The sequence below is a fragment of the Canis lupus genome, chromosome 28, assembly GCF_048164855.1.
Source record: "Canis lupus baileyi chromosome 28, mCanLup2.hap1, whole genome shotgun sequence".
Lineage (NCBI taxonomy): Eukaryota > Metazoa > Chordata > Mammalia > Carnivora > Canidae > Canis > Canis lupus.
In genome coordinates this window covers 27,425,444-27,446,617 of record NC_132865.1, presented here as the reverse complement: position 1 = coordinate 27,446,617, position 21,174 = coordinate 27,425,444, and the positions used below count along the sequence as shown (strand labels likewise).

At 37.9% G+C, this 21,174-nt stretch overlaps 1 protein-coding gene and 2 long non-coding RNA genes across 12 annotated transcripts in view; 1 reads left to right on the top strand and 2 right to left on the bottom strand.

The window, feature by feature from the left end:
- The window catches only part of CYP7B1 (cytochrome P450 family 7 subfamily B member 1), a 174,516-nt gene that overhangs the window by 46,692 nt on the left and 106,650 nt on the right, over positions 1 to 21,174 (bottom strand). The gene's annotated exons all lie outside the window — the stretch shown is intronic.
- LOC140620342 (uncharacterized) overlaps positions 1 to 21,174 on the top strand; it is a 67,536-nt gene that overhangs the window by 5,418 nt on the left and 40,944 nt on the right. For 2 of the 8 annotated variants that reach the window (XR_012020131.1, XR_012020133.1), the window contains exons 3-5: positions 1,511 to 1,549; positions 5,058 to 5,209; positions 19,213 to 19,298. This is a non-coding gene — a long non-coding RNA (uncharacterized lncRNA). Of the gene's footprint in view, positions 1 to 1,510; positions 1,550 to 5,057; positions 5,210 to 7,212; positions 7,461 to 13,149; positions 13,333 to 19,212; positions 19,299 to 21,174 lie in introns of all 8 variants that reach the window. The other 6 variants (XR_012020130.1, XR_012020135.1, XR_012020132.1 and 3 more) reach the window with 6 other exon arrangements.
- On the bottom strand, positions 9,114 to 17,930 carry LOC140620343 (uncharacterized). The gene is made up of 3 exons (XR_012020138.1): positions 17,857 to 17,930; positions 10,517 to 10,628; positions 9,114 to 9,369 (listed from the first exon to the last, which is right to left on the bottom strand). It is a non-coding gene; the product is annotated as an uncharacterized lncRNA (long non-coding RNA).

Genomic DNA, 21,174 nt, shown 5'->3' with positions numbered 1-21,174 from the left:
CTCAATTTCTTCATTTTTGTGTTTGCTTTGTTTTCTGTGAACCCACCACTAATTCCTATCAATCTCTTTTAGTACTCTCTAAAATCTCTCTCAATATGGTCAGACATATGGTCTTGCAATTTTCATATAGCTCTCCTATTTTCCATCAATTTTTCTTTTGCTCCATTTAATGAGAGACTTTCTTGGCTTAATCTCTTTCACAGATTATTTTATTTGTAGTTTTAGATTTCTAATTTCTCAGAGTTCTTTTGTGCTCTCTGATTATACATTATACAAATTAAATTCCATTCTTGTTTTATGAATGCAATTTCTTCTCTTATCTAAGACTACTAAGTATAATTTTGGGGGAGTTGTTTTTTCTGTCTCCAAATTGTGTTTCCTACAAGGCTCTTCTTTTTGTTTCTCTGCTGTGCTTTTTCTCTTTTAAGATGGAACTTTCCTAAGTGTCTCATGATCCTTAGCTTTTTAAAAATATTTTATTTATTTATTCATGAGAGACACTGCTGCGTGGGTGTTGGTGGGGCTGATGGACTTCACCATATTGTAACTGGAAAGGGACCTAGTCATTTTAATGAACGACTTATCTTTGCTACTTAAATGGATGAGGCTATAACTTTTCGTGAATTTTAATTTTGCTTTGGGAACTCTGGGAATAGAACACTGTATACAACTATATGTAAACACATTTTCTGTAAAGAGTTAACATTAACCAATTTTGAATTTGTCTTAATTATAGTTTTTTGGAGATTATTGCCAAAATCACTTGCAGTCATGTTTGTTATAAAAAATTTTAGAGTTCATTTCTACGTACAGTGGTGAGAATAGATGGAAGATATCACAATATGAAAGTCTGGCATAAGAGGTCAGAAAGAGGAACAGATGATGGGTTGTACAGTTTGCAAATTTGTCAGAATTGCAGGGTGGAGTAAGGGATTTTATTATTTCACTGTTCCCAAAATTAGTCCAACACTCCTATAAGTGATATTATCTTGTTTCAGGGCTGGAAGGAATAGGAAGAATTGGCAGAAAAACCTGAAGTACAGATATATTCTTTTTTCTCATGGGGGAAGTGTGTGTATGTGTGCACATGCATGCACATGCATGCACACACAGGAACACACATGTGCACATGCAACTTTATTTTGAATCGTGACTTAAAGTGATGCCAATGTCAGAAAAACATTAATTCTTTCCACAGACCACCCTTCATATAGCAGATGTTTTAATTCCTGGTAGAGTAAAAAGCATTAAAAAAGGACTTGTAGCTCTCTCCTTCTAGTTCCTCAGATACTTCTTCATCCCTCCTCAGAAATACATAATTTTGACAGGACTCACACATTTATAGAAGGTGTTTTTTTCTCCTTAAATAGGGTACAAACTAAAAAAACAGAAACCATTTTTTGATTTGTAAATGACCATTCTACATATTGAGAGCTTATAGGTGACTACTCAAAATATTCGTTTAATGATTGTTAACGACCATTTAAAATTAATTCTGCTTCTTTCCCAGAATTAAAAGTTCTACTCTGTTATTTCCAAAGGATTTCATGTAAGTATGTATATATATACAATTTTATGTAAGTAAATAAATGCATATTATATATGTGTGTGAGAGTGCATACACATGCATGCTAATAGCAGGGATAATCTCTTAAAAATTAGGGACAAATACGTAAAGAAGTCTTATAATTCTGCAATAAGGAGACAATCCAATAAAAATGAGCAAAAAATCTGAATAAATATTTCACCAAAGAAGATATACAAATGGCCAACAGACACATGAAAAGATGCTGAACATCACTAATTTTTAAGGAAATGGAAATTAAAAACTAAAATGAGATACTACTACTCACTTGCTAAAATGGAAAAAAATCAAAAAGAATGTACTGTTGGCAAAGATGAAGAAAAATTGGAACTTTGATACACTGCCTGTGGGGATATGAAATAGTACAATCACTTTGGAAAACAGGCAAGCAATTTCTTATAATGTTAAAAATACACTAATAGTACAATCCAGCAATTCCAATTCTAGGTATCTCTTCACCCAAGAGAAGTAAAACCATATGTCCACACAAAGACTCATATGTGAATGTTCACAGGTGCATTCATCATAATAGCCAAAATGAGAAACAATTCAAATGTCTATCAGCTAGTGAGTAGATAAACAAAAGCTGGGATAGCTGTATAACAGAATATTATTCAGCAACGAAAAAGGAACAACTCACTGATGTATGCAACAGTACTGATAAACCCCAAAAGCATTATGCTAAGAGAAAGAAGCCAGGCACATAATTTTAGTTATATGTAATTTCCAGAAAAGATAAAAATTGAGGCAGAAGGCAAGTTAGTTCTCCCTTGGGATTGGGGGTAGGAACAGGAATTAAATGCAAAGAACCATAAGGAAACTTTTTGGATGATGGAAGTATTCTAAACTGGACTATGGGGCAGCCCCGGTGGCTCAGCGGTTTAGTGCTGCTTTCAGCCGGGGGTGTGATCCTGGAGTCCTGGGATTGAGTCTCACGTCGGGCTCCCTGCATGGAGCCTGCTTCTCCATCTGCCTGTGTTTCTGCCTCTCTCTCTCTGTCTCTAATACATAAGTAAAATCTTTAATAAATAAATAAATAAATAAATAAATAAATAAATAAATAAACTGGACTACGATGATGGGTGCACAACTGTATCAATTTAATAAACCCATCAAACTGTACACTTAAAGTGAATGAATTTAATGATATGTAAATATCTCAATGAGCCTGCTGGAAAAAAAAAAGATATTTTGTATGATTAGTTAAATATCTCAATTATCAGACAAGTCTTTAAAAAATGTATCATGCCAAAAATTAAATTTGAATTTGTCATTAAGCAGAGAAAAAGCAAGGATCATTTAACAGAACTTAAACAGTAGGTTTTCTGTTTTTCGTACCATTTCTAAATATGAGGAAATATATTTTTATTTCATATTTTCTAAACAGAAAACTCCTTTAACGATTATGCTGAGCCATCTATGACTTCCACAAAACTCCGTAAGTAGAATAGGGTCTTGAAACTGGAAGTTTGGGGAGACTCATCATGTGTTTTACAAATAAGAAAACAGAAGCAGAGAAGTAAAATAACTTGTCCAGTCACACCACAACAAACCAGCAAAAGAGATCAGAGTCCAGGTTTCCTGACTCCCAATCCAATGATTTGTTTTCTCTGTATCACACTACTCAAAGAAAGATAGGCACATGTCAAGGTTAACGGAGTCCTGACTTTCTGAAATCAGATTTTTCTCTTTTCTGATATGTTCTGCTCTTGCAATGAGCCCAAAGGTGATCATCCTATAAAGTAAATAAACATAAGATGTTATCTCCCATAGGGCAACTTCTGTCTGTGGCTAAATGAGCCAAGATGAAGAAACACTTCAAATAAAAGACTCAGCTGGAATAACATAGCGAAGAGGTTGCTTAGCTTGAAAGGGAGTCTGGCACATAGCCACTATGATTCATAAACTATAATGTAATAAACTTGTATGAACAAAAATCTAATTTCCATATTCAATGCTGGTTACCTGAATGAGCCATACGAGAGCTAATTTTTGGAAACAACATTAATTCTCTGGAAACAAAATGAGCCAGTTGGTACCAGCCAGAGTTTGGTAGCTAAAGAGTTCCAAATTCTACCACCTATCCATACCTATTCTGCATTTCCAGATTCCAAGAGTATCTCTAGAAAATTTCTTAAATTGAATCTTAGTCTAGTTTAATGTTTGCTTTTAAAAATCACCTTCAGTAGATCAAAGTTTAATACAAGGCCAAACATTAGGTATCTGAAGAACAGGAAAAGATGAGGACATCTGAGTCTCACAAAGTTTTCAACTACAATAGCATCAATTCAGAGGGCTGCATTGTTTGTAGCAAAGTGACAGAAGACTGAATGATTTGTGGCATCCCAGTTCTGAGAGAGACCAGCAGTATTTACCCAAAAGGACTCAGGCAAACTAATTCTTACCAAAATCTCAGTTAACTCCTACAAAAAATAAGTACGAGGACTCGATATCCCTCAAACATAAAATTTCAAGGAAATTGCTTAAGGGCTGTGATAAATTGCCATACTGTTCAAAATACCCACTGTTCTTCCTCGGGGGCACTATTCATTGATGCCTTATTGATGCCAGGCTTAACCATGTGACTTTCCTTGGCCAGTAAATTGAGAGCAGTGACACATCCTACTGCCCACCAGAAGCTTTATGAACCATCATATAGTTCTACTATGTTCTCTTCCTATCTACACAGTTTTAAAAATATCCCACACGGAGATTCTCCTTAGATTTGGAAGCTGGAATGAAGACTATGACTCACGTTGAACAAAAAGATTGAACAATGAATAATCTTTCAGTTGTAAGCCACCTAGCTACTTTGTCACTGTAGTGTAACCTAGCCAAAGATGACTGAAACAATAGCTAAACAAAAAGAGACTGTTCTTTTTCTTTTTAAGATTTTATTTATTTATTTGAGAGAGAGAGAGAGAGAGAGAGCATGACAGAGAGAGAGGGCACAAGTGGAATGAGGGGCAAAGAGAGAAGCAGGCTACCCACTGAAGAAGAAACCTGATACGGGGCTCAATCCCAGGACCCTGGGATTATGACCTGAGCCAAAGGCAGATGCCTGACCAACTGAGCCACTCAGGTGCCCCAAGAATGGTCTTATTAATGGACTATATGATACTTTGCAGATCTCACACTGCAAAATAAAAATGTTGATATATACTCCCATCATCCTAAACCAATGTTTTATAAACACCTTTTTGTCAAACATGTACACTATGATATGCATATACATATATGGATATATACATATATAGAGACAGAAAACAATATTTATTCTTATTATGTGTTATGTACTCTGCTATTTTCTATTTAAATTTTTAAATGTTTGCCAGAAGCCACTAAATCCATTTCAAGTCCCACTATTGGGTCACGACCCATTATCCTACTTTCTACCTATTGTCTACCTTGTTGAATGATCCTTAAATGTGTCTTCCTGTTATTTTTCTTCTCCCCAATTTTAATCCAATAGTACTTGACCCTGGATTCATCACAGAACCATCAGGAAGATTTTTTAAATATACTGCTCTCCAACATTAGTGATAGTGATTTTTAAAAAATGAATATATTAAAATGAATTGTTGCAACATACATGTAATATCAACTTTCATATAAATCATTTAGGTATGTATTTGTTTTATACTAATATGCATGTTTTTGTTCCTGAAAATCTTCTACCTTAATTTGGTCACCATCACAGGGGGTCCTGAAATTGTGTTTTATCCTGTTATATGACTCCCTTTAGATGCCAATGATGTCAAATAAATTTTGGCTACTTGTAGCAATCTCACTTAGTTGGGTCATCCATTAATCACTGAATCAATCAATTTATTAATTCAAACAATTACTCTGTACTCAATTTGTGTCGGACATTACTCCACATGACAAGGGCACAAGGAAGAATAAGAGTCCCAGGATTTTCTTGTGAGAGCTCAGGGTTGATGGAGGTAGGTGTTAGCTATATACAAACAAATAATTAAGATACACTGTGATGGCGTTATTATGGATTACAGTTTCTACTTGTAGCTCACTTCTTATTTTGATTACAGATTTTCAGAAGCTTCTGTAATTCATTGTTCCTTATCATTAACCTCTATTGAATTTAACACCCTCATCCATGCATCTGCTTCTCTTCCCTCTGTATCTAGTGTCCATATACCCTCACCAAAGGAATACTGTTGCTCAACAGAAATACAATGATATTTGCTGAATGTACCTGTCCTGGTCACATAACACTCTGCTCAAATCCCAAAATAAACATGCAACTTCCAGAATGATTTATTCACAATCCTGCAGGATATACTCACATCTTTTCTCAACACATGTCATTAACATGTTACTTAACTGCTGAGCTTGCTAAGCAGTGTTTCAATGCCCTCCCCTCCTCATTACTATTGCTATATTTTTGTGAAGTAGGAACTTAGTATTCAATTCCTCTTATTTTGTTCTAGCCTTTGCTAGTCACTGGCAACTCTGTAATAATTATTTTTCTTGTGATATAATAATAGCCATATCATAAGAAGGTAATGTTAAAAGCAGTTTTTAAAAAAAAATCAGTTTAGTGAGAGGTGTTGAAATACTTTACCCATGTTTTATCTATCAGATAGTGTACATTTTTTCTAAAAATTTAACTCTCCAAAATGCATGTTGCAATCTCTGCTGAATGAGATATGGGAGAGTCAAGTAAGTGATTGGTAGATTCCATACTGTAAAGCCATCAACTGTCAAACTTCCAAGGATGCATGAATGAGGATGCTAATAGCTGAAGCTATTTCTATAAAATAAAATGGTATTGCTGGAAGGTAATCTAGGGGAAGTGGATGAACATATGAGACTCTGGAATTCAAAACAAATATTGCAATGCTTCTAGAGAACCTAGGTTGATAATCTTGGAGGCTAAGAGCACAAGATCGGGAGCCTATCTGGATTTGATTGATTTCCACCCCACTCAATGGATATTTCTGGGGCAAAATCTTTCTGTAACTTGGCTCCATTTTCTGCAAAGTAGGGCTAATCCCTCATTGGGTGGTTGTGAAGACTCAATATAAATATATAAAATATTTAGGAGCATGTCAACTTTAAAAGAAAGGTTCTATTAATGATAGCTATTATTGTGAATCACATATAACTTAGCCTATCCATTGATGAGAATACTGAGATATAGCTATGTTATGACTTGCAACCATCCCCAAATTACAAAGACCCAGCCTACAATTTTTCCAAATTACTGATATTCCCAAACTTTACTTCTTCAGAATCCATTGGTAAAATTTTTGGCCATATCCATGAAACATATGCTCATACTATTTTCTTTGCATCCTTCTTTAAATGGGCCCACTTCTTTTAGATAAATAAATTACCACCACATAGATTAAATACCACATTAAATACACCATATTAAATTCTAGCTAAATGTGCTAGTCTGCTGAAAACTTAAGCTGAGAACCTATTCTTGAACTAAAAGGAAGATTAGCAAGTGTTATGGACAGAGGATACTCAGTCCTTGACTTCATAAGGTTGAAAGCAAACTAGAAAAGGGCTAACTTTTTCACAAGATGATTTGATGTTGATTGCCTCTTTTTTTTTAAAGCTGTTTTTTTTTTTTTTTTTTTTTTTTTTTATGATAGTCACACAGAGAGAGAGAGAGGCAGAGACATAGACAGAGGGAGAAGCAGGCTCCATGCACCGGGAGCCCGACGTGGGATTCGATCCCCGGTCTCCAGGATCGCGCCCTGGGCTAAAGGCAGGCGCCAAACCGCTGCGCCACCCAGGGATCCCCCCTCTTGACCACACAATTGCCTCTTGACCTCGGGAGGCCTCATTTGCCAAGACACCAGTGAGGTTTTTCATTTACCATCGTACCTCAATATATGAGGTAGGAGGAAGTGCTCTAAATAAGGCCACAGAATCAAAGATAAAACCATTCTAACCAACAAGAATTCAGGGAAGAGATAGGGGGGGAAAAACCCCAATCATACAGGTTTTTCATCCAGTACTCAGATTTTTTGTTTCTGAATTCCATTTATTGATGTTAGGAAGTATCCCTACTTGGTGTTGTTAGTTTAATAACAAGGTGACCTCACAAATGCAGTGAAATTGGGGAAGACATTGAATTTTAAGCCACCACAAACACTTTAAACTCTCTAAACACATTTAGAAACTCTCAAAATGGAAAGCAAACCACAAACAGTGACAATGCACTGGAATAGTGCAGAAGCAGTCTGTGATAGTTACATCCCCAGGCCCAGAACAGACCAAATAGCCTCAGTGCTCCTTGCTATTCAGAGTTTTGATTACAAAGGCTTGGCTTTTCTAAAAAAAACTGCGTGTAGAGCAAAAACAAAACAAACCAACGTGAGATGCCTTTTGGTCGAGGTTCAACGACTGAAGGAAGCAGATAAAACAAGTATCTGAATAACTTTTGGCAGGAGATTCAGTGGACTTTTACCCTACATTGTTACTTTGCTTTTTTAATCTGTGAGCCCTATAACTAAAGTGGGTTTTCTAGAAAGTGGGTTATGGATCTTACTAACTTCCAGCATAAAATAGTGTGGCCATTTAGGATCCATTTTTCCTTGGGGGTAAAACATTGGAGGGTAAAAGGCCTGAGGCCCTGTCCAACTTCTGTAGGCAGTTAGGGCTCTCTCTACGGTGTTCTCACTGGTTTTGATGCCTCTACTATACTTGGCATGCAGTGTGAAAATCCTGTGTAATGTGGCAGACGGTGGCACTATTCCACGACCTTCTGCTGGGAAGGACCATGTCTTTCTCTTCCTTAAATGTCCAGCACTTGCCAAATTCCTTTAATTAGTAGGGACTCAAAATGTATGTTAAAGGGATGCCTGGTGGCTCAGGGGTTGAACATCTGCCTTTGGCTCAGGTCATGGTCCTGGAGTCCCGGGATCAAGTCCCACATCAGGCTCCCCACAGGGAGCCTGCTTCCCTCTCTGCCTGTGTCTCTGCCTCTCTCTCTGTGTCTTTCATGAATAAATAAATAAATAAAATCTTTAAAAAAAATGTATGTTAAAGAAGAAATGCCTAAATGATTAGATTAGGTTTTAGAAATCTATATTCATTGTAGAGACATTACAAAATGGAGGTAACTAAAAGTCACCTGTAATCCAGCCATTCCAAAACAGTATCATTAGCATCTTAATGTACATCTTAAAGACTTTTTTCTTTAAATTTTATTTATTTATCATGAGAGACACAAAGAGAGAGGAAGACATAGGCAGAGGGAGAAGCAGGCTCCCTGTGGGGAGCCCATTGCAGGACTCGATCCTAGGACCCCGGGACTATGACCCGAGCTGAAGGCAAATGCTCAACCACTGAGTCACCCAGGGGTCTCTCTCTCTCTCTCTCTCTCTCTAACTAACATATGCAGACAACTCTTGCTCTCCCAGTAGTATAGGACCATAAAACTGTGTAAAATAAAACTGTGCAAAATTATCTTAATTATTGCTGGGGACTATTAGGATCCTTAAAAGATTTGGTCAAAGCATTAAAATCTCTCTTACTGTCGGCCATAAATCTACAGGGATATGAAAAAAAAATCGTAACATTGATATTTATTTAGGGTGCTGTAATTTAAAACATTAGAAACACTGAAAAGTAACTTTGTTTTACAGAAGAAGTTTGAGTCGTTTGACCAGTGGTTGCCTTCCTCTTCTTGTCACAGCATTTGGATATGGTGTGAGCATCTTTTTTCTATGCCCTGGCCAATTGTCACACTCCTTTCTCCTTCTGGATCAGCATCGAACATTAGATCCTCTGTGCATTCAGTGCTGTGAAATAACCCCAAGAATTCCTTTCATGGGAAGGAAGTTACTTGTTGTGGTTGCTTCACCTGGGAGATATCTGCTCATCACAACCCCTCTCCTCCTTTGTGCTGCTAGGTCCCATCCACTGAATTGCTGCCCACGTGGAACCTCCAGATGGTGGTGGTGCTGACATTTCTGCTCTGTCTCCATTCACATTATATTCACACCTCACTTGCAGTTCTGTCACTTTTTGTCTCTTTGCTGCACTTTCACCCTTCTTGGTCCATTCGCTTTCAAGTACCCCAAGTGTTCTCCTGAAGACCAGGTGGCAAGACAACTATACACTTGTATAAACTGAATGACAGGTGTGCAGAAACTGATCACCAACTGACTTTGAAAGAACGATGTGACTGGTCACCTATCATAATGTGCATGCTATTTACATAGTGACTTGTGGGTTGAAGAGCTACAAATGAACTCTGTACCTTATTTTTCATAGAAATATACCATAACAACCGACATTTGAATTGCGCTGGTGTGGAATTGGCATTACTTCACTAAATCGTGGTAACTGAAAATTTGTGCATATTGAAACTGTGCAAAGTGCCTATAATGAAAAATTATTTACCATATATATGCTCACATCTGTACATAGATGTGTTTTAATGTTCTGCTATTCTATGTATCTTTCATAATTTTCTTTTCTCATTGTATAATATATCATGAGTATCTTTCTATAGTAGTAAATCTATACCTCTAGCATCCTTTAAAACAGGCTGTGTGAATTCCATGAATATGAATATAAACAGGCTTGCTATGATTTAAGTGACACAATATATATATATGCTCTTAGCATTGGGCCTACCACATAGCAAGGACTAAATAAATGTTATTATTTAGAGCATAATTTAATTGATTTTCTTTTTTTTAAATTGATTTTCTATTGATGGATGCTTAGACAGTCCCTAATTGTTAGCACATTATGATTAATATCTTTGTACATTGAGCACTGTGTGCTTGCAGTAATTGTTTTAAAGGATTATCACAATCTTGGCTATTCATACTCGGAATAAGATTCTTAGATGATGGCTTCTCCTAAGTAAGACAACATAGCAGCCATAGCTAGTGTGAGGCTGAGAGGAAAAGTAAATGAATTTCTCAGTTGAGATACCTTGAGTGGGACAGTTTGGTGGAATTGTTGAGTAGGAAACAAACATACATCTTGAATTTGTAGGAGGTGCAGAGGCTTGGTAGTTACGAGTACATAGGTGGGAAGTAACATCCTGGAGTAAAAGAGAACCACCCAGAGATAAGTCATGGAAAGATAAAGGACAGAACTCTAGGCAAAAATCAGTGTCTGAAAGTGGTAAGCATTAAATATAATAATAAAACAACATTCAATGAGGGCTTTCTATGAGCCAGATGGTCTGTCATGCACTTCATGTATATTATTATCTCAATTAATTCCCAAATAATCATCTTTATGAAAAAGGTACTATTATTAGTATAGACTTTCTATAGATTAGAAACTGAGGCTTACAAAAATTAAATAAGTAGTCCTTGGCCACTTACTAATGCATGATTCAGGCAAGATTTTCATGCATATATTATGTTTACAGAATCTATAGTCTTAGCCTCTGTATTTATTATCATTGCTGTATAACAAATCACCCCCAAACTGAGAGGCTTAAAACAATAAATTTTTTTTATTTCACCATTTCTGTGAATCTAGAATCAAGGCAAGGTTTAGGGTGCCTCTGGCTCAAAGTCTTTGATGAAATTGTACTCAAGTGTCGACTGGGGCTGTGGACGATCCTTCACTGGAAGGATTGCTTGGGTAGGGTCATTGCAAGACCTTGGTCCCTTGCTACATGGGCCCTTCCATAGGACTGCTTTGTGTCACAAGTGCTGGCATCTCCAAAAGGAGTGACCCAAAAGAGCAAGAGTGAATGAGTGAGTGCCTAAAGAAGCTAATCTTTTTGTAGCCAAATGCTAGAATGGCATCCCAGTATTTCTGCTGTATTCTATTTGTTAGAAGCAAGCCACTAAGACCAGCCCATACTCAAAGGGAGGGGAACATACAAAGGGATAAGGAGTCAAGGATCACCAGGTGCCTTCCAAATAAGAGGGAGAAGCAGGTAATGCTTCTTTCATCACATTCTGTGAGCATCATACCAGGTTAACTAGAAGGACTCAGGAACCAAGGAATGGGTACTTACACTTTACTGAGCAATACTCTAGAATCTAGGCTATCATTTTAGTTCTTGAGCTGCTATGAGGGAAGAATATAACCTGGAAAATATAATGAATGAGAAAACTCACACAGCTAACACTTGAGAGGTTGAAAAACACTTTAACATCTTCAGAAAATCCAGGAGAAACTTACTGGAGTACTACAGATGTGAAAGAGGATTTATGATGATTTGCAGCTCTTCAACTTAAACGAGAATGAAGAAAACTGGTGACCTTCACAGCAATATGCAGGGTCTTATGTAAGCACAAAGGGCAAAGCCTTTTTTTGTTTTAAAGATTTTATTTATTTATTCATGAGAGACACACAGAGAGAGGCAGAGACATAAGCAGAGGAAGAAGCAGGCTCCCTGTGGGAAGCCTGATACGGGACCCCAGGGATCTTGACCTGAGCCAAAGGCAGACACTCAACCACTGAGCCACCCAGGTGCCCCAAGGGCAAAGCCTTCATGGGAACTGCTAAGTGCAAAAATGGAGACTGTAATTCACACATATTCTTGCAAGTCTGAGTAGTACAACGGCGGCCCTTCCTGAACATGAGAGGTTAGATCAAATGTAGGTTTCTTCTAAAGTCCTTGCAAGATTAAAAAGGACTTTGTAAATGTTTGGATGACAACAGCCAAATCTTCGATGTATGGCCACGCTGGTGTTCTTGAAAGTTAGTTTCTGCTAGTTCAAGAACTCCGATACGATTTATTGCCATTTGTTTGCAAGGAAGCCAGCTTTTAGTTTGTGTCCTTCTTTTTGAGAACCAGAGATGATTTCAACTTTTTTTTTATTATAGTGGAGCCAGAGTAGTTGATCCTAGCTATATCCAGATGGTTTCGTCACTTAGGCTGATTTCTGTTAAACTGTTTAATGTGGCTAATAATCCTTTTAATATATTTAAATTTGTGTGCAGGGTAAAGGGGGCAGATCTGGTACAGATTGGAAGTCACAGCTTCTGCTGGACTTCTGTTGATTTGTTAAATCCAACTGTGGTCTCTAGTACTTGTTCCAATTTTATTGAACTCAAAGTAACCTCTTCCTTTAAGCTGACGCTCAACTGCAATGGTTCATTTGTAGGGACATTCAGGGAATGTGGACCTGACTGTTTGGGAAATGTATGCCTTTAATACGAAATGCATACTTTAGAAAAATAAATGTAGTGACAGTTTTTATTCTGGAGAGGAAAAAGCACATTGTGAAGAAAAGAATATCAACAGCGAGATTATCTTCCACGTTCAATGAATAGTAGGCTTGTTGATTTTCATTCTTAAATTAACATCTGGTTCTGCAGCCCATCTCACAAGGCCTGGCCCTACCTTGCTTGCTGATCTCCTTGCTTTCAACCTCACCCCTATCAAGAGAGTCAGAACAATAGCTAACATATACTGAGAGATTCCTGTTGAGTTAGGCACGGTACTAAATGCTAAACGCTGTTCACAATCTCACTTAATCTTCATAATAAGGTGGGAAGGTAAGTTCTATTGCTGACCATTCTACAGATGCAAAAACTCAGAGAGGATGAGCAGCTGACTCAAATCCTAAGTCAATTCTATTCTTCCCATTCAGCTAGAACATGAATGCAAACGGTGCCACTTCGCCAACTGAAATCTTGACTCTTCTCAACAAGCAAATGAAGCACAAATTCGCTAAAGAAAAATTATTGTAGTCGAATATGGAGCACTTCCTACATGTCCACATGGCTACAAATTCTTACCTCAACCCTGTAAGAGATGTGTGCTTTGCATTGTGGTAGGTGAAGAAATGAAACCTTGGGGTGATTTCCAAGGTCACAAAGCAATTATCAATTGGCAGAGATGGGATTCAAACCATGTTCTGTATTTTCTCCTTGCCACTCTGCCTTTCTTAACACCTCACGTCTACCAACCCATATCGCTTCCTCTTCCCCTCTTCCTTCTCCTCCCTGCATTCTACTCTTATGCTCAAGCAATTTTAGAACACAGGCAATTTCTGAAACGTTCTCTTTCCTATATCCAGAATTTCTTTATTTTTCTTGCTCATCTGGCAGGCTTCTTCAAGATATCATTTAAGAGTCAGCTTCTTCTGGGCCTTTTTCTTTTTTAAAAAAAAATTTTCCTCCACCACCCTCTCCTTGCTGGAAGATGATTATTTTCAATGATACTTCATAAATAGTTGTGAGGAGGCTGTATCCTTATTTTGTTACACACAGGGATCCCTGGGTGGCGCAGTGGTTTGGCGCCCGCCTTTGGCCCAGGGCGTGATCCTGGAGACCCGGGATCGAATCCCACGTCGGGCTCCCGGCGCATGGAGCCTGCTTCTCCCTCTGCCTGTGTTTCTGCCTCTCTCACTCTCTCTCTCTCTGTGACTATCATAAATAAATAAAAACTTTAAAAAATAAAAAATAAAAAATAAATTATTTTGTTACACACATTTCTTTATAATAGATGGTGACAGAGAATCATATATTGATTCATTTTGTATAACTAATTATTCCTAAATGCCTACTGATGTGTCTAATATTTATCTCTGTTTTCCCAGCTTTTAACACAGTGCTTGACACTTAAATAGTCAAGAAAATGGCTACATGAATGAATGACTAAATAAATGGGGGCTTCACTCAGGAATTTGCAGGAGCTAAATCAACAGCAGTCATTTCTGAGTCAGACTTCAAAGCTCCTGAAATATGGTTAGCCATGATTCACTTGTCTTCTTTTGTGGACAGGGCCTCCTAGATCTAAATACCAAGTTTTAAAACATGCATTAAATAGCCAAGGAATGCTTCTAAATCCTGAAGATTCCAAATACAAAGAAAACTTCGTCTCAGGTAATTCCAACAGAGTGAGCCCTCTCGCCTTGAGCTCTCCAACTCTCTCACCCATCCTGTGTCAACCAGCATCCAAACTGTTCACAACACCAAGGTGTGTTTCATAGACAGAACATAGGCAAGGGCATAGACAGCCGTGCTCTTCATCCTTTCTTGGCTAAGTTCTGCGTGTTTCAGTGACTGTTTCACTACAAGGCACCACCAGGTTGAACTGAGCTTTTTCCTTAGATCCCGAGGACCAAGAGTTTTTGTTTACTCTGACCTGGAAGCACCATGGTTCCCTCTTGCCTGCCTCCTGACACCCAGGTGTCCAATGCTTCCTAGTTCTCAGCACACTGTCCCTGCCACTGCTCTCCCTGGTCAGACACACTGCCCACTCCAGAAGAGCTGGAAATACAGACTGCAGTTGGGCAGTTCCAGGATTCACCCAGGCCAGGGAAAGGAAAAGGCTGCTTGCACTGTTTCTCTCTCTCTCTCTTTTTTTTTTATTTAAAGATTTTATTTATTTATTCATGAGAGACACAGAGAGAGGCAGAGACATAGACAGAGGGAGAAGCAGGCTCCCTGCAGGGAGCCTGATGCAGGACTCGATCCTTGGACTCGGGATCATATCCTGAGCCCAAGGCAGACTCTCAACCGTTGAGCCACCCAGGCATCCCTGCTTGCACTGTTTCTCATTGCTGTGTCTTAGATCACACATACTGTCCCCGCCTAAGATCAGCTGTGGAGTGTAAGCGTGCATGCGTATATATGTGTGGAGATGGGAATGGGGTTAAAATCTGACCTATTTGCAATTTGAGTAATTCAGCCAACAAGACTTCACCTTTTTTCAGGCCACACCATATCTAGTTACAGACACACAGGTACCCACAGACATACACACACTGCTATTGCTTCTGGCCTAATTTTAATAATAATAGCTATTATTTAAAGAACCTGTTTATATCAGACATCATGCTAAATGCTTTGAATGGATTATCTTATTTCATCTTTACAATCACCTTCTGAAGCAGATTTTATAATTTTCTTTTTTTACAAAGAGAAAAGCCAAGACATGGAGAGATAAGAAACTTGTCCCACATCGCACAGCAGAGAAGCTGGCATTTGAGTGGTGCTGAGCCACCAAGCTGGACTTGGGCTCCCAGTCAGTAGGCTAAGTGTTACATGAAAACCACACCCCAAAACTGCTACTGAATTAAGCTGATGCTTTCCCCCCAAGTTTCATGGCTCTTCACTTCAGTGCTGACTTAAGGGGTACATGTGTGTTCGAGACTCTGTAATAAGGACAAGGCTGTGAGCTGAGCAGTAATCTCCATGAGGGAGTTACTCTGGTTGCACCTGTCCTTTATCTATAAATTCTTGTCTGTCCTAAAGGCACTGAAGCATGAGAAACATTGAGACAGATTATAGAGTTGAAATACCGACAGAACAATGGCATAATTTAGTTTGTCCAAAGGAACACAAGCCAACTGAAATTTGGCTTGATTATGCATGGAATTAAAATTTGTCTCTGCCAATCACATTGGCATCATCATAAGAAAGGAACCCAGACCACCAAGGCTGGCCAGTGAATTGGACCCTGGCAACTTTTTTTTTCTTTTAAAGATTTTATTTATTTATTTATGAGAGACACAGAGAGAGAGAGAGAGGCAGAGACACAGGCAGAGGAAGAAGCAGGCTCCATGCAGGGAGCCCGATGTGGGACTCAATCCTGGGTCTCCAGGATCACACTCTGGGATGAAGGCGGCGCTAAACTGCTGAGCCACCTGGGTTGCCCCCTGGCAACTTTTATAATTATTTTCTATGTGTCATATATGAAAATGATGCTAGTCTATTATTGTCAATGGGACACATATTAATAATTATTAATTTGGCAGGCATTTACTGAATGCCTAGCATGTTACAGATGCTGTGGCAGGCTCCATGTGCAATAGCTAAATGAAAAGCTAGGACTTTTGCCGTCTGCTAAGAGTGCATCATCATCAAGAAGAGGGGATAAACTCAGATGACTTCAGGGGAGATTAAACATGGAGTATCCGGTACCCTCAAGTTTTGGAGATCAGGGTCAGGTTCCTCTCTAGTGATCTGGAAAGTCTTCAAGAAAGAGGGGGCATTTTACGTCGAAGAGTAGAAACGCTGGAGGAAGTCATTTGAAAAAAAAAAAAAGTCAACATCTAAAAAGCTATATAAACTAAGATAGGCAAACTGAGTTTGGGCAAATGGTTTTAACTCACACAAACTGCTTCACCTTCAGGGCAACTTAAAAAATGAATACAATTTCTTCAATTTTTTTTAAATGACTGTCCAGTCCTAAAATATTAGCTCACTAACAAATGGAAGATGCGCTTTAAATATTTGAAAGCTTGAGGTACTCTTTCTTTAATGTTAATGCTTTATTTAAAATGGTTTGCTTTATAAGTGTATTGCTAACAGAAGAAAGACTTGATGAGATATCACCTCATACCTATTAGAATGGCTAAAATCAACAACACAGGAAACAAGTGTTGGCAAGGATGGAGAGAAAGGGAACCCTCTTGCACTGTTGGTGGGAATGCACACTGGTGCAGCCACTCTGGAAAACAGGATGGAAGTGCCTTGAAAAATTAAAAAGGGAACTACCCTACGACTCAGCAATTGCACTACTGGATATTTACCCAAAGGACACAAAATTGCTGATTTGAAGGGATATATGCACTGTGATGTTTATAGCAGCATCATCAGTAATAGCCAATTTATAGAAAGAGCCCAAATGTCCATTGACTGATGAATAGAAAAAGAAGATGAGGTATGTATGTGTGTGTGTATATGTATATGTGTATATATCGTACAAGGTTACTCAACCATAAAAAATGAAATCTTGCCATTTGTGATAATGTAGATAGAGCTAGAGTGCATTATGCTAAGTGATATAAGTCAGTGAAAGACAAATACTATATGATTTCATTCTCATGTAGAATTTAAAAAACAAAACATGAACAGAGGGGGAAGAAAAAAGAGAGGCAAACCAAAAAACAGACTCTTAACTACAGAGAACACACAGGGTTAGTGGAGGTGGATGGTGGATGGGTTTTGGGTGATGGGGATTAAGGAGGGCACTTGTGATGAGCACTGGGCATTGTATGGAAGTGATGAATCACTAAATTCTACACCTGAAACTAATATTACACTGTATGTTAACTAACTGGAATTTAAATAAAAACATGAAAAAAAAGGACAAAAAAAAAAAAAGACTTGAAGGATTTCCCCATAATGTTAACTGATATTTTCTGGGTATTGGGACTATGATTAATTTCCATTTTCTTCTTTGTGCTTTTCTGAGCTTCCCAAATTTCCAGTAATAAAGATATATTTGTTCTGTAACCAGTTAAAAGCACAAAAGTTACTCAGAATGGTCCTTTACCTGTGTTATTCTAGATAAAGAGTCACAGCTAGTAAGTTCACGTGTTTAACAAATATGTAAGTCCACTCACATGCCAGACACTGTCCTTGTCATGGATGCAAAGGTGAGTCACAGTCCCCTTACGGAGTTTGCAGTCTACTGAGGGGAAAGAAATCAAATGACTTAGATAGATTACATTATATCATTATATATAATCATTATATATATAATGACATATATCATATATATATATATATATATATATATATATATATATATCATTATGACATAAAGGAAGAGAGGAACAGGGTCCTGTGAAAGGGAGTCATGGGAACAAACATGATGAAAATGGTGGCAGGGAGAGGGCAGAGCAGGTGGTGTCTGGGGCTAGATTTGAAGGTGAGTAGGGCGCACTGGGGAAGAGCGTCCAGCTGGGGTGAGCGGGAAGCGTGCTTCTGCCCTGGGGTGGAACCTAGCTGAGCCTAGTGGCAGGACTAATGACATAGGGCTGGAGTACTCTGATGGGAAGGATGGACCGGGTGAGAGAAATTGGAGCAATGAGGAAGTCGAGATCTCATAGGAACTTACAAACTGTTTTCTGCTGGTAACTAAATTGGTGCTCAAGAGTATTTAGCTCGGGAAAGGGTGGGGGCACCTGGGTAGCTCAGTCAGTTAAGCAGCTGCCTTTGGCTCAGGATGATCTCAGGGTCTTGGGATGAAGCCCCACTTTATTGGGCTTCCTGTTCAGTGGGGAGTCTGCTTGTTCCTCTGCCCTCCCTCCTCGATCCTTGTGCTCACACATTCTCTTTTACTTTATCTCTCTCAAATAAATAAAATCTTTAAAAAAAGAGTAACTAGTAGAAACTCAAGGCAATGAGAGACAGGGGCAAAGAGCTCTGATGCTTGAGTCAACTGGCCCTGGAATGAACCCCAGATTTCCCTTGGAGATGCTCCTACTCAGCTTCTCTAAACTCCACCTTATTCATCTGGAGAAAGGAACTAACCCCACCCTCATGATGGTAAAGTGGTAGTTAGGGGTAAGTAAGAGATAACATATTTGAAGAATAGCACCGAGAGCATGGTAATCAATTTAGAAAAATAATTATGGTTATTACCAAGCAGATTTTTGGGGAGTGTAAAAAATCCTTTCCATTACTTCTTTTCAGAGATAAAACCCAAAGTAACACGTATTAGTTTTTTCTTTATATAACTAAGAGAGATATATAATTAAAGAGCCTGTTTTTAGGGTATCAGATTTTATAAAAAAGAAACAAGCTTGTATAAATATAATTACCCATACACCCAAACACACATGTACATACATACTATTTTTTAAAACATTGTTTTAGGTTTGCATCATTAAATTTAACTGGAATTGGAATAAGCCAATATACTGTACACTGCTAGGCAAGCCTAATTTTCATGTTATCACAAATGTACTTTACAGGATCTAACTCAAGAGAGGAAATGCAAATGGAAGGAAAAAAATTTTAAATGACCACACAGGAGTGTGTGTTTGTGTTTTGCAAAATGGTGAGTTTTGATGACACTAACTTATAGCTGTTTTAGTAAAGGAGAATGAGTATAACTTACCAACAGGAAAAAAACTGAATTGAACTGAAGAGAAAACAGTCTAGTATCCATTTATTTGTTTGGATTTTCTCCTTTCAACAGTGTTGATGATTCTTATTATTTAACATCATGATTAGTTAGTCTGCTAGACTAGTTATCTGCCTTAAAAAAAAAAAGTGCACAAACCACCAGATAACAAATATTGTTGGCTATTAAAAAAAAAAAGTTGTGTTAAGCTAGTATTATTAATTAATCTGGGAATTGAGGTGAAAAAGTATCTACCCTGAAATGTTCATTTGTTCTAGTTCTAATGTCTTCACAATCCTGTAAGAGGATATTTCCACTCAACTGCATTTATTGTCATCCAGCTTCTCACTCAAACAACTTCAAAGTTACCAGGATATTCTAGAAAGAGGCCAGGATTCTCAGGGAATCAAGGGCTAGCCACCAAAATAAGGTTTCTGGTAAATATGGAAGGTATTTTCTTTAATTAAATATAACTACTTCTTCTCAAAGTGAGTGGGGGAAGTTCTGAATGCCTGGGGAAAATAGAAGGAAAAAAAAAACCTTACACCACCCTATCACTATATGCTAAGTTGTGCTAGTAGAACTAAACCAACCAACAAACAGGCATAAAAAGGCTTTTGAAGCAAGGATCTCATAATAACTAGGTAATTTCAAATTGGGCAGAATTACACATTCCCTCAGGGGTCACTATATTAACGTCCTTGTAGTAGTACAGTGTATGGTTCGACAGAGCATTCTGGCCCAAGAGGGCCACGGCAAGAGCTGGAGATTAATTCTTGCCTATTTTGAACATCCTAACACAAAGGATCCTAAAAAGCCACCACTTAAAAAAAAAAAAAAAAGCCACCACTTTCCTAATGCTTTCAGGAAATATTGTAAGTGTTTTAGGAGTTGGTAATAATACTGACCTTTAAAAATCTTGAGCTTTTGAAGCAGACAAGGAAGACAATTATTCTCTGATCCTTTTGTACTAAAAAGCACACTGCAAAAATTCATTAGTCTACTCACCAAGTTACAAGGGATGAAACTCATTTCTAATTAGGTATTGGGTGGGCACCTTGCCATTAGAGAATGAAGTTAGGTCAATATGTTTCTTATCTGCATTTGTAAAATATCTGTGATGGGCAAAATAATCGTCTTTTAGTTCCTTGGAGCAGAATGGAAATGTTTTATTTGGAACTTTATAAAGCAGCTATAAATATGAGACAGAGCATAATGCATAGTAGGTGTTTTTGACCCTTTTGTAAACCCGTTTACTTTGCTAAATAAGAAAGGAATATGATGACATCATCCTCTGTTCAAATATTCATATCAAATTCTCCATACATCTCTGAACTCAAACTCTACAGACAACTTCTCAATCTCTCAAAGAATTCTTATAGTATAGGAATAGTTGCAGAGAGTAATTACTTTCTTTTTCCCCCCATGTAAGATCAGCCTTCCTGTCATCAGAGTGTTTGAGATGTTTGGGGCTTTACCTTTGATGAATACATGACATGCCAAGTTCTATGGGTCTACAGATTCATCACTCTCCAAATTTATAGGGATGTATGCAGTGTGATTTGATAAATTGTTTTGTTTTGCCTTTCATCAGTCACACGATATTGAAAGGACGCTCCCAGTATATCTTAGGCATCATCTATCAAAAATAAGGCTTCGGGGAGAACAAATAAAATGCAGTAAAAACTTGTTGAACTGATAACTATATAATATGAATGTGTCATCCCTGAATATGAAGGACCACTCTAAGAGGCTCGTATTTTATTTTTTTTAAAGCAAGTTTACATATCTGTTTCCCAGTGGTTTAAAG